The 9,834-nt window shown below is 44.4% G+C and overlaps 1 protein-coding gene across 2 annotated transcripts in view; it reads left to right on the forward strand.

The window, feature by feature from the left end:
• Positions 1-9,834, forward strand: part of b3glcta (beta 3-glucosyltransferase a) — a 147,301-nt gene that overhangs the window by 126,708 nt on the left and 10,759 nt on the right. The gene's annotated exons all lie outside the window — the stretch shown is intronic.

The raw sequence follows: 9,834 nt of genomic DNA on the forward strand, positions 1-9,834 counted from the left end.
CCGATGCGGAGCCCCACCGGGCCTTCACGACTGGGATACCGACGTTATCTGCCCGAGGGAGTTATTCATCTAGCCAGAAGTTAGCCAGCTCACAAGCTAACGTGAGTAGTTCAGCTAACCACAGCTAGCGCTTATCAGCTATCCTTTAGCTCGGAAAACTATTGCCAGTTTTGTACAACGCGACTCAGACCAAGCATACCAGACCTATTTTCTCTCCATATCCCCGGATTTTTACGCAAGCTCTGGACATTTACACCTGGATCTTGCAGCTAACTAGCTGCTATCGAGTGACTATTGGCTAACATCAATTCCGGAGCAAACACCAATTATCCCGGAGCTAGCCAGCTGAAGAGTTCCATCAGCCATCCTGGGCTACAATCACCAATCCGGACCCGTTTACTGCCGATGCGGAGCCCACCGGGCCTTCACGACTGGGATACCGACGTTATCTGCCCGAGGGAGTTTATTCAACTGGCCTCCATCGCGACGTAACCTGAACGCCCATATGCTAATGCGGCCCGCTAATCGTTAGCTGTCTTGAGCATATCGGCTGCTATCTGAACAGGTCTATCGAACAATCTTACGCCACGGGCTAGCTTAGTGGAGGCTCACTGCTCCATCTACGGCTGCCCCTGGACACTATGATCACTTGGCTACATAGCTGATGCTTGCTTGACTGTCCATTAATTCACGGTACTCATTCCGTTTATTTGTGTTTTATCTGTCGGCTCTGTGCTTTAACTCAGGATCTGTGTGTAGTTAATCCGACCCTCTCTGCTAGCCGTCGCCATTTTTACTGCTGCTGCTTGTGTTAACTGACTAGCTGCTGTTATCTCACCTGTTGTTTTAGCTAGCCTCTCCAATCAAGACCTGCAATCACTTTATGCCTTATTGTATGTCTCCCTCAAATATCAATATGCCTTGCATACTGTTGTTCAGGCTAGTTATCATTGTTTTGGTTTGCAATGGACCCCGTAGTTCCACTCTCCGTACCTCCGATATCCTTTGTCCCACCCCACACATGCGGTGACCTCACCCATTGAGACAGCATGTCAGAGATACAACCTCTCTATCATCACCCAGTGCCTGGGCTTGCTCCGCTGTACCCAGCCCACCTACACCCTGTCTGCACATTATGCCCAGAATCTATTCTACCACGCCATAAATCTGCTCCTTTTATTCTTTGTCCCAACGCTCTAGGCGACCAGTTTTGATAGCCTTTAGCCGCACCCTCATCCTACTACTCCTCTGTTCTCTCGGGTGATGTGGAGGTAACCCAGGCCCTGCATGTCCCAGTCACCCTCATTTGTTGACTTCTGTGATGAAAAAGCCTTGGCCTCATGCATGTCAACATCAGAAGCCTCTCTCCTAAGTTTGCCTTACTCACCGCTTTAGCACACTCTGCCAACCCTGATGTCTGCCGTGTCCGAATCCTGGCTTAGGAAGGCCACCAAAATTCTGAGATTTCATATACCCAACTATAACACTTTCCGTCAAGATAGAACTGCCAAAGGGGGAGGAGTTGCAATCTACTGCAGAGATAGCCTGCAAAGTTCGAAAGCCAAGTCAACAAACAGATACTGACCATCTCGAATCCCACCGTACCTTCTCCGTGTGCAATCCGGTTCCGAGCCGGTCATGGGTGCACCTCAGCCACGCTCAAGGTACTAAACGATATCATAACCCGCATCGATAAAAGACATTACTGTGCAGCCGTCTTCATCGACCTGGCCAAGGCTTTCGACTCTGTCAATCACCATATTCTTATCGGCAGACTCAGTAGCCTCGGTTTTTCTAATGACTGCCTTGCCTGGTTCACCAACTACTTTGCAGACAGAGTTCAGTGTGTCAAATCGGAGGGCATGTTGTCCGGTCCTCTGGCAGTCTCTATGGGGCCACAGGGTTCAATTCTCGGCCGACTCTTTTCTCTGTATACATCAATGATGTTGCTCTTGCTGCGGGCGATTCCCTGATCCACCTCTACGCAGACGACACCATTCTTAATACTTCCGGCCCTTCCTTGGACACTGTACTATCTAACCTCCAAACGAGCTTCAATGCCATACAACACTCCTTCCGTGGCCTCCAACTGCTCTTAAACGCTAGTAAAACCAAATGCATGCTTTTCAACCGTTCGCTGCCTGCACCCGCACGCCCGACTAGCATCACCACCCTGGACGGTTCCGACCTAGAATATGTGGACATCTATAATACCTATAGGTGTCTGGCTAGACTGCAAACTCTCCTTCCAGACTCATATCAAACATCTCCAATCCAAAATCAAAGCAAGAATCGGCTTTCTATTCCGCAACAAAGCCTCTTCACTCAGCCGCCAAACTTACCCTAGTAAAACTGACTATCTACGATCCTCGACTTCGGCGATGTCATCTACAAAATAGCTTCCAATACTCTACTCAGCAAACTGGATGCAGTTTATCACAGTGCCATTCGTTTTGTTACTAAAGCACCTTATACGACCCACCACTGCGACCTGTATGCCCTAGTCGGCTGGCCTCGCTACATGTTCGTCGTCAGACCCACTGGCTCCAGGTCATCTACAAGGCTATGCTAGGTAAAGTGCCGCCTTATCTCAGTTCACTGGTCACGATGGCTACACCCACCCGCAACACGCGCTCCAGCAGGTGTATCTCACTGATCATCCCTAAAGCCAAAACCTCATTTGGACGCCTTTCCTTCCAGTTCTCTGCTGCCTGCGACTGGAACGAATTGCAAAAAATCTCTGAAGTTGGAGACTTTTATCTCCTCAACAACTTTAAAAATCTGCTATCCGAGCAGCTAACCGATCGCTGCAGCTGTACATAGTCCATCTGTAAACTACCCACCCAATTTACCTACCTCACCCCCATACTGCTTTTATTTATTTCTTTTCTGCTCTTTTGCACACCAGTATCTCTTCTTGCACATGATCATTTGATGATTTTATCACTCCAGTGTTAATCTGCTAAATTGTAATTATTCGATTTATTGCCTACCTCATGCCTTTTGCACACATTGTATATAGATTCTCTTTTTTTTTCTTCTACCATGTTATTGACTTGTTTATTGTTTACTCCATGTGTAACTCTGTGTTGTCTGTTCACACTGCTATGCTTTATCTTGGCAGGTCGCAGTTGCAAATGAGAACTTGTTCTCAACTAGCCTACCTGGTTAAATAAAGGTGAAAAAAAAAAATATATATTACTGCACTTTTGGAGCAAGGAACACAAGCATTTCGCTACACCCGCATTAACATCTGCTAAATATGTGTATGCGACCAATAAAAATGTATTTGATTCATACAAATCGCTCAGGCAGTCAATTTGACAACAAGAGATTTGCTGGCAATGGTAATATACTACATGTAGCTCCTATAAACTGAAACATTTTCTCTACTCCTCATGGGCAAACTGTGTAGAATTGTAGGAAATTAACTTTCAACCGGAATCCCCCCCCCCCCCCCTGTCAAGAGCCTACGGATCCTGGTCAAAAGTAGTACACTATAAAGTGAGTAGGGTCTCATTTAAGACGAAGCTTGACACTGGGTATTATTAGAGCAGTAAGTCAGACCCAGCTCTCTTCATTGTTACTTCTCTTTTCCTTCTCCTCTGATGAGTCACACTCTTGCACCCTCTATCCCCTCTATCCCCATTTCCGCTACCTCACTCTCCACTCAAAGCTCCTCTTTCATGCTTTCTCTCTTCCTTCTTTGACTTCATTCTAATCATCTGTTGTTGTACAGTATCTCTGACTTTTTGGCCATGGTGGATACATTTTTTTCAATGAAATCTAATTCTAGTCAGAAAGGGCATAATTGCCTGATTTCCCTAAGGATTCCAATACTGTGATGTGAAGGAGAGCTTTGATTCTCTGGACAGTGTCGCTGAAATTGAAATACATCTGGTCTGTGAAGTCAACCTGTCTCCAACAAGTTATTGGACATCGTATAAGTCCGTCAACTAAGTCATTTGTAAGTCGCGTCTGGATAAGAGCGTCTGCTAAATGACTTAAATGTAATGTAAATGTAAGTCAGTATGTGCTTACAGCAACCAACCTAGTTACAGTGAATTTGGGAAATATTCAGACGCCTTGAATTTTCAAAATTTTGTTACGTTACAGCCTTATTCTAAAATTAGTGCCATTTCTTTTGTCTACACACAATACCTAATGACAAAGCAAAAACAGGTTTTTAGAAATGTTTGTAAATTTAAAAAAAAATCTGCATCTGGAATAACACATTTAAACTCAGCAAAAAGAGAAACGTCTCCCACTGTTAACTGCGTTTAATTTTCAGCGAGATTCAACAACTGAAACATAAACTGAACAAGTTCCACAGACATGTGACTAACAGAAATGGAATAATGTGTCCCTGAACAAAGGGGGGGGGGGTCAAAATCAAAAGTAACAGTCAGTATCTGGTGTGGCCACCAGCTGCATTAAGTACTGCAGTGCATCTCCTCCTTGTGACCTGCACCAGATTTGCCATTTCTTGCTGTGAGATGTGACGCCACTCTTCCACCAAAGCACCTGCACGTTCCCGGACATTTCTGGGGGGAATGGCCCTAGCCCTCACCCTCCGATCCAACAGGTCCCAGACGTGCTCAATGGGATTGAGATCCGGGCCCTTCGAAGGGCCATGGCAGAACACTGACATTCCTGTCTTGCAGGAAATCACGCACAGAAHGAGCAGTATGGCTAGTGGCATTGTCATACTGGAGGGTCATGTCAGGATGAGCCTGCAGGAAGGGTACCACATGAGGGAGGAGGATGTCTTCCCTGTAACGCACAGCGTTGATATTACCTGCCTTACAACAGGCCTACCAGCCCTCAGTCCAGGCTCTCTCAGCCTATTGCGGACAGTCTGAGCACTGATGGAGGGATGGTGTGTTCCTGGTGTAACTCGGGCAGTTGTTGTTGCCATCCTGTACCTGTCCCGCAGGTGTGATGTTCGGATGTACCAATCCTGTGCAGGTGTTGTTACACGTGGTCTGTCCTGTCTCCCTGTAGCGCTGTCTTAGGCGTCTCACAGTACGGACATTGCAATTTATTGCCCTGGCCACATCTGCTGTCCTCGTGCCTCCTTGCAGCATGCCTAAGGCACATTCACGCAGATGAGCAGGGACCCTGGGCATCTTTCTTTTGGTGTTTTTCAGAGTCAGTAGAAAGGCTTCTTTAGTGTCCTAAGTTTTCATAACTGTGACCTTAATTGCCTACCGTCTGTAAACTGTTAGTGTCTTAACGAACGTTCCACAGGTGCATGTTCATTAATTGTTTATGGTTCACTGAACAAGCATGGGAAACAGTGTTTAAACCCTTTACAATGAAGATCTGTGAAGGTATTTGGATTTTTACAAATTATCTGTGAAAGACAGCGTCCTGAAAAAGGGACATTTCTTTTTTTGCTGAGTTTACATAAGTATCAGTACTTTGTTGAAGCACCTTTGGCAGCGATTACAGCCTCGAGTCGTCTTGGGTATGACGCTACAAGCTTGGCACACCTGTATTTGGGGAGTTTCTCCCATTCTTCTATGCAGATCCTCTCAAGCTCTGTCAGGTTGGATGGGGAGCGTCGCTGCACAGCTATTTTCAGGTCTGACCAGAGATGTTCGATCTGGTTCAAGTCTGGGCTCTGGCTGGGCCACTCAAGGACATTCAGAAACTTGTCACGAACCCACTCCTGCGTTGTCTTGGCTGTGTGCTTAGGGTCATTGTCCTATTGGAAGGTGAACCTTCACCCCAGTCTGAGGTCCTGAGTGCTCTGTAGCACGTTTTCATCAAGGATCTCTGTACTTTGCTGCATTCATCTTTCCCTCGATCCTGACTAGTCTCCCAGTCCCTGATGCTGAAAAACATCCCCACAGCATGATGCTGCCACCACCATGCTTCACCGTAAGGGATGGTGCCAGGTTTCCTCCAGACGTGACGCTTGGCATTCAGGCCAAAGAGTTCGATTTTGCTTTCATCAGACCAGAGAATCTTGTTTCTTATGTTCTGAGTCATTCAGGTGCCTTTTGGCAACTCCAACCCGGCTATCATGTGCCTTTTACTGAGCAGAGGCTTCCGTCTATCCACTCTACCATAAAGGCCTGATTGGTGGAGTGCTGCAGAGATGGTTGTTCTTCTGGAAGGCTCTGTCAGAGTTTCCATAGCGCATTTTTTGGTACCCTTCCACAGATCAGTGCCTCAATGCAATCATGTCTCTGAGCTCTACGGACAATTCCTTTGACCCCATGGCTTGGTTTTTACTCTGACATGCACTGTCAACTGTGGGACCTTTAATAGACAGGTGTGTACCTTTCCAAATCATGTCCAATCAATTGAATTCACCACAGGTGGACTCCAATCAAGTTGTAGAAACATCTCAAGGATGATCAATGGAAACAGGATGCACATTGAGCTCAATTTCAGGTCTCATATCAAGGGTCTGAATACTTAAGGTATTTTTAATACATTTGCAAAAATGTGTGTAGATTGATGAAATTTTTTTATTCAACTTATTTTCGAATTAAGGCTGTAACTTTAACAAATTGTGGAAAAAGGGAAGGGGCCTTACTACTTTCCGAATTAACTGTATATCCACAGTCAATCCTAAATCAATCCACGGCACAATTCTTTTTTTAAATTGTGCATTGATATAAATGTTCTATTCTAGATTTCAAATTCTAGTTTTAGTTCTCAAATTAAGATTCAGCCCTTTAACCTTTCAGTGATACCCATCCCGGATCCGGGAGCATCCTCTTCAAAAAGCTGACTAGCATAGCCTACGCTAGCCTAACGGGACAGGGATATCATATAATTTCATGAAATCACAAGTCCAATACAGCAAATGAAAGATAAACATCTTGTGAATCCAGCCATCATTTCCGATTTTTAAAATGTTTTACAGCGAAAACACTATGTATTATATATTAGCTAACCACAATAGCCAAACACACACGGCATGTTTTCACCATGTTTCCACCACATAGGTAGCTTTCACAAAACCCAGAAATAGAGATAAAATTAATCACTAACCTTGAACAACTTCATCAGATGACAGTCTTATAACATCATGTTTCCAATAACTTTATGTTTTGTTCGAAAATGTGCATATTTGAGGTATAATCATAGTTTACATTATTGCAGCCACCATCACAAATAGCCACAAAGCAGCCAGAATAATTACAGAGAGCAACGTGACATCATAAATACTCATCATAAACATTTATGAAAAATACATGGTGTCAGCAACATGAAAGATAAACATCTTGTGAATCCACCAATATTTCCGATTTTTTTAAAGTGTTTTAAGCAGCGAAAACACAATATATATTTCTGTATTAGCTACTAAATAGCCACGACATCCCACAGAGCATTTACTCCCCGCCCCAAAATAGCTTTCAAAAACGACAAAATAGACGATAAATTTAATCATTAAACCTTGAACAACTCTATCAGTATGACAGTTCTTATAACATTATGTTATACCAATACATTTATGTTTTATGTTCCCGAAACATTGTGCATCATTTAGAGCTGCAAATCGTGGGCCTTATATCAGTGATATTGACGTAGCAACAATTCACCAGAATGCCGGAATTTTTGGACACATCAACCTAATCTGACCCAAAGAACTCATCAGTAACCTTTACATAAAAATACCTGTTGATATGGCCACAATGAAAGATTACATCACTCGGTTCTTCAATGCTATCCGCTGTGTAGATTTTAAAATACCTTTACCCAGCAACAAAGATATAAGCATCGCGTTATTGTGAAGCATGTCACTCTATTCTCCCGCCAGTGTTGACGTCAACATATTACAGAAATTACAAGAAATAACCTCATCAATGTTGTCTTACTTTTGCTGTTCTTCCATCAAGAATGATTGTGCAAGGAGTCCTAGGTCCAGAATAAATCGTTGTTGAGTTTTAGAATGTTCCATGCTTCTTTCCTGTCCGAATTAGTAACTTTGGCTACGCCATGTGGCGTGAACATGCCCTCCAACTCTTTTGGCGCTTGAACGCAAAATTCCCAACATCCCATAATCACTTCTATCAACTGGTCAATACTCGAGTTGAAAATCCTAAACTTTATGATGTTTTTTCTCAACTTACTGTCACGCTTTTCAGCAAGACAATCGTCCGAGGTCCCCCCGCTCGCCGTGCCGAAGACAGACACAAATACCGCGACATGTCACCTCCAACAAGGACTTCTCTTATTCGGCCTCACGATCAAGCTAGACACCCCATTCAACTCCACTGCCTTGACATCTAGTGGAAGGCGTCATGAAGGTGCATTTAGATCATATAAAGCCAGTTGAATCAGGCAGGCCTGACACAGATGCGCCTCGTTTTCAAAGTTTTCACTTCCTGTACTTGGAAGTTTTGCTGCCAAATAGTTCTGTTTCTTACAACTCACAGATATAATTCAAGAACAGTTTTAGAAACTTAAGTGTTTTCTATCCCAATAGTAAAATAATATGCAGATTGTATCAATCTAGAACAAGTACGAGCGTTTAATTGGGCACGATTCTTTTCTTCCAAAAGTGAAAACAGGCTCCCCTATTCACAAGAAGCCCTTTAATTCCTTCAATACTGGGCAATCTTGCGTCATACAGAAACCGAATACGGTATCATGTGTGTTTTGTTCTAGCAGTCAAATTGTGGAAGACGTTTGGCTCTTGAACGCGGTATTCGCGATCGCCGGTGCCAAAAGACGAGCTGGCTGCTGGTGTCGGACGATAAACACTCATCAGGTAAGTTTCATATATCACACACTCGTCGTACACACGGCGCCACCACAGCACACAAAGATACACTATGACTCCCGCAGACACGCACCCTAAGGCCGATGGTGTGCTCTGAGTGAAGTTCCTACCCAAATGTGTCGTCTTCATCTGCCAAAACCCCTGATTGCAGTGATAAGATGTCAAATAAAAAAAAATGATAAGAACTGCTCTCAAGACCTTGCCTCCTGAGGGCAACAGCCTCAGCAAACTGATTCTTTTTTTATTCCTTAGTCGCGGAGAGTTTACCAGATGTCAGAGAGCAAGGGAGTCCCATCATTATGTTCTAATTCTTTTCTTTCACTGAAGAATATCCTCCTGTTTGGTACCAGTGTGTGCTGTGTGGTCATTTGTGAATGAGAGAGAATATATGTGTGTGTGCATGCACACGTGTTTTGTTTGTACCCATGCCCCACTGTGTCCTGATGAGTGTGAGTGATATGCCTCCCCCAGCCTGCCCAGACTGCAGATTGCTGTTGAGCTGTTACGCACCTCTGAACGTGTGTCTAGGGGCGAGGTACGGCTACGGGCTGGGCCAGGGAGGCCTACAGCCTAAATCTACCGCGCAGAGGGGTGGTGAGTCATTAAAGCTTCGTACTATCCCTAAAATGGTACCCATTCCCCTACTAAGTATAGTACCTTTGATGGCCCTCGGTCAAAATACTGTATAAATACTCTGTAAGGCAATAAGTGTCGCCTTTTGGGACTCCGCTAACATCTCTAGACACAGACATTTGGATGCTAAGCAATTTAATGTAATTGAAGACAGAAACCCACGTCTTTTAGAGCCAGCCTGGTTCCACACTATGAAATCCGGCGAGGACTCCCCAACTAGACAGTTTATCATGATTCCTAACAGACCACAGGACCGAGCGGTACAGTCCTAATTCTTCTTTTGGTCTCTGATCTGGCGTCAGGTCTGATGTACACTGTCACGAGTCTCCTTGTATGTGTGCAATCTAAATAGATTTGCGACGGCCTGATTGGACTGTCCTCTATTTATTAAATGTCTGATGTGATGAGACCTGCACAAGCTTGTCTGTGGTCAGTCTACACTGCAACTCAATACC

The sequence above is a fragment of the Salvelinus sp. IW2-2015 genome, unplaced genomic scaffold, assembly GCF_002910315.2.
Source record: "Salvelinus sp. IW2-2015 unplaced genomic scaffold, ASM291031v2 Un_scaffold285, whole genome shotgun sequence".
NCBI classification, from domain to species: Eukaryota; Metazoa; Chordata; class Actinopteri; order Salmoniformes; family Salmonidae; genus Salvelinus; species Salvelinus sp. IW2-2015.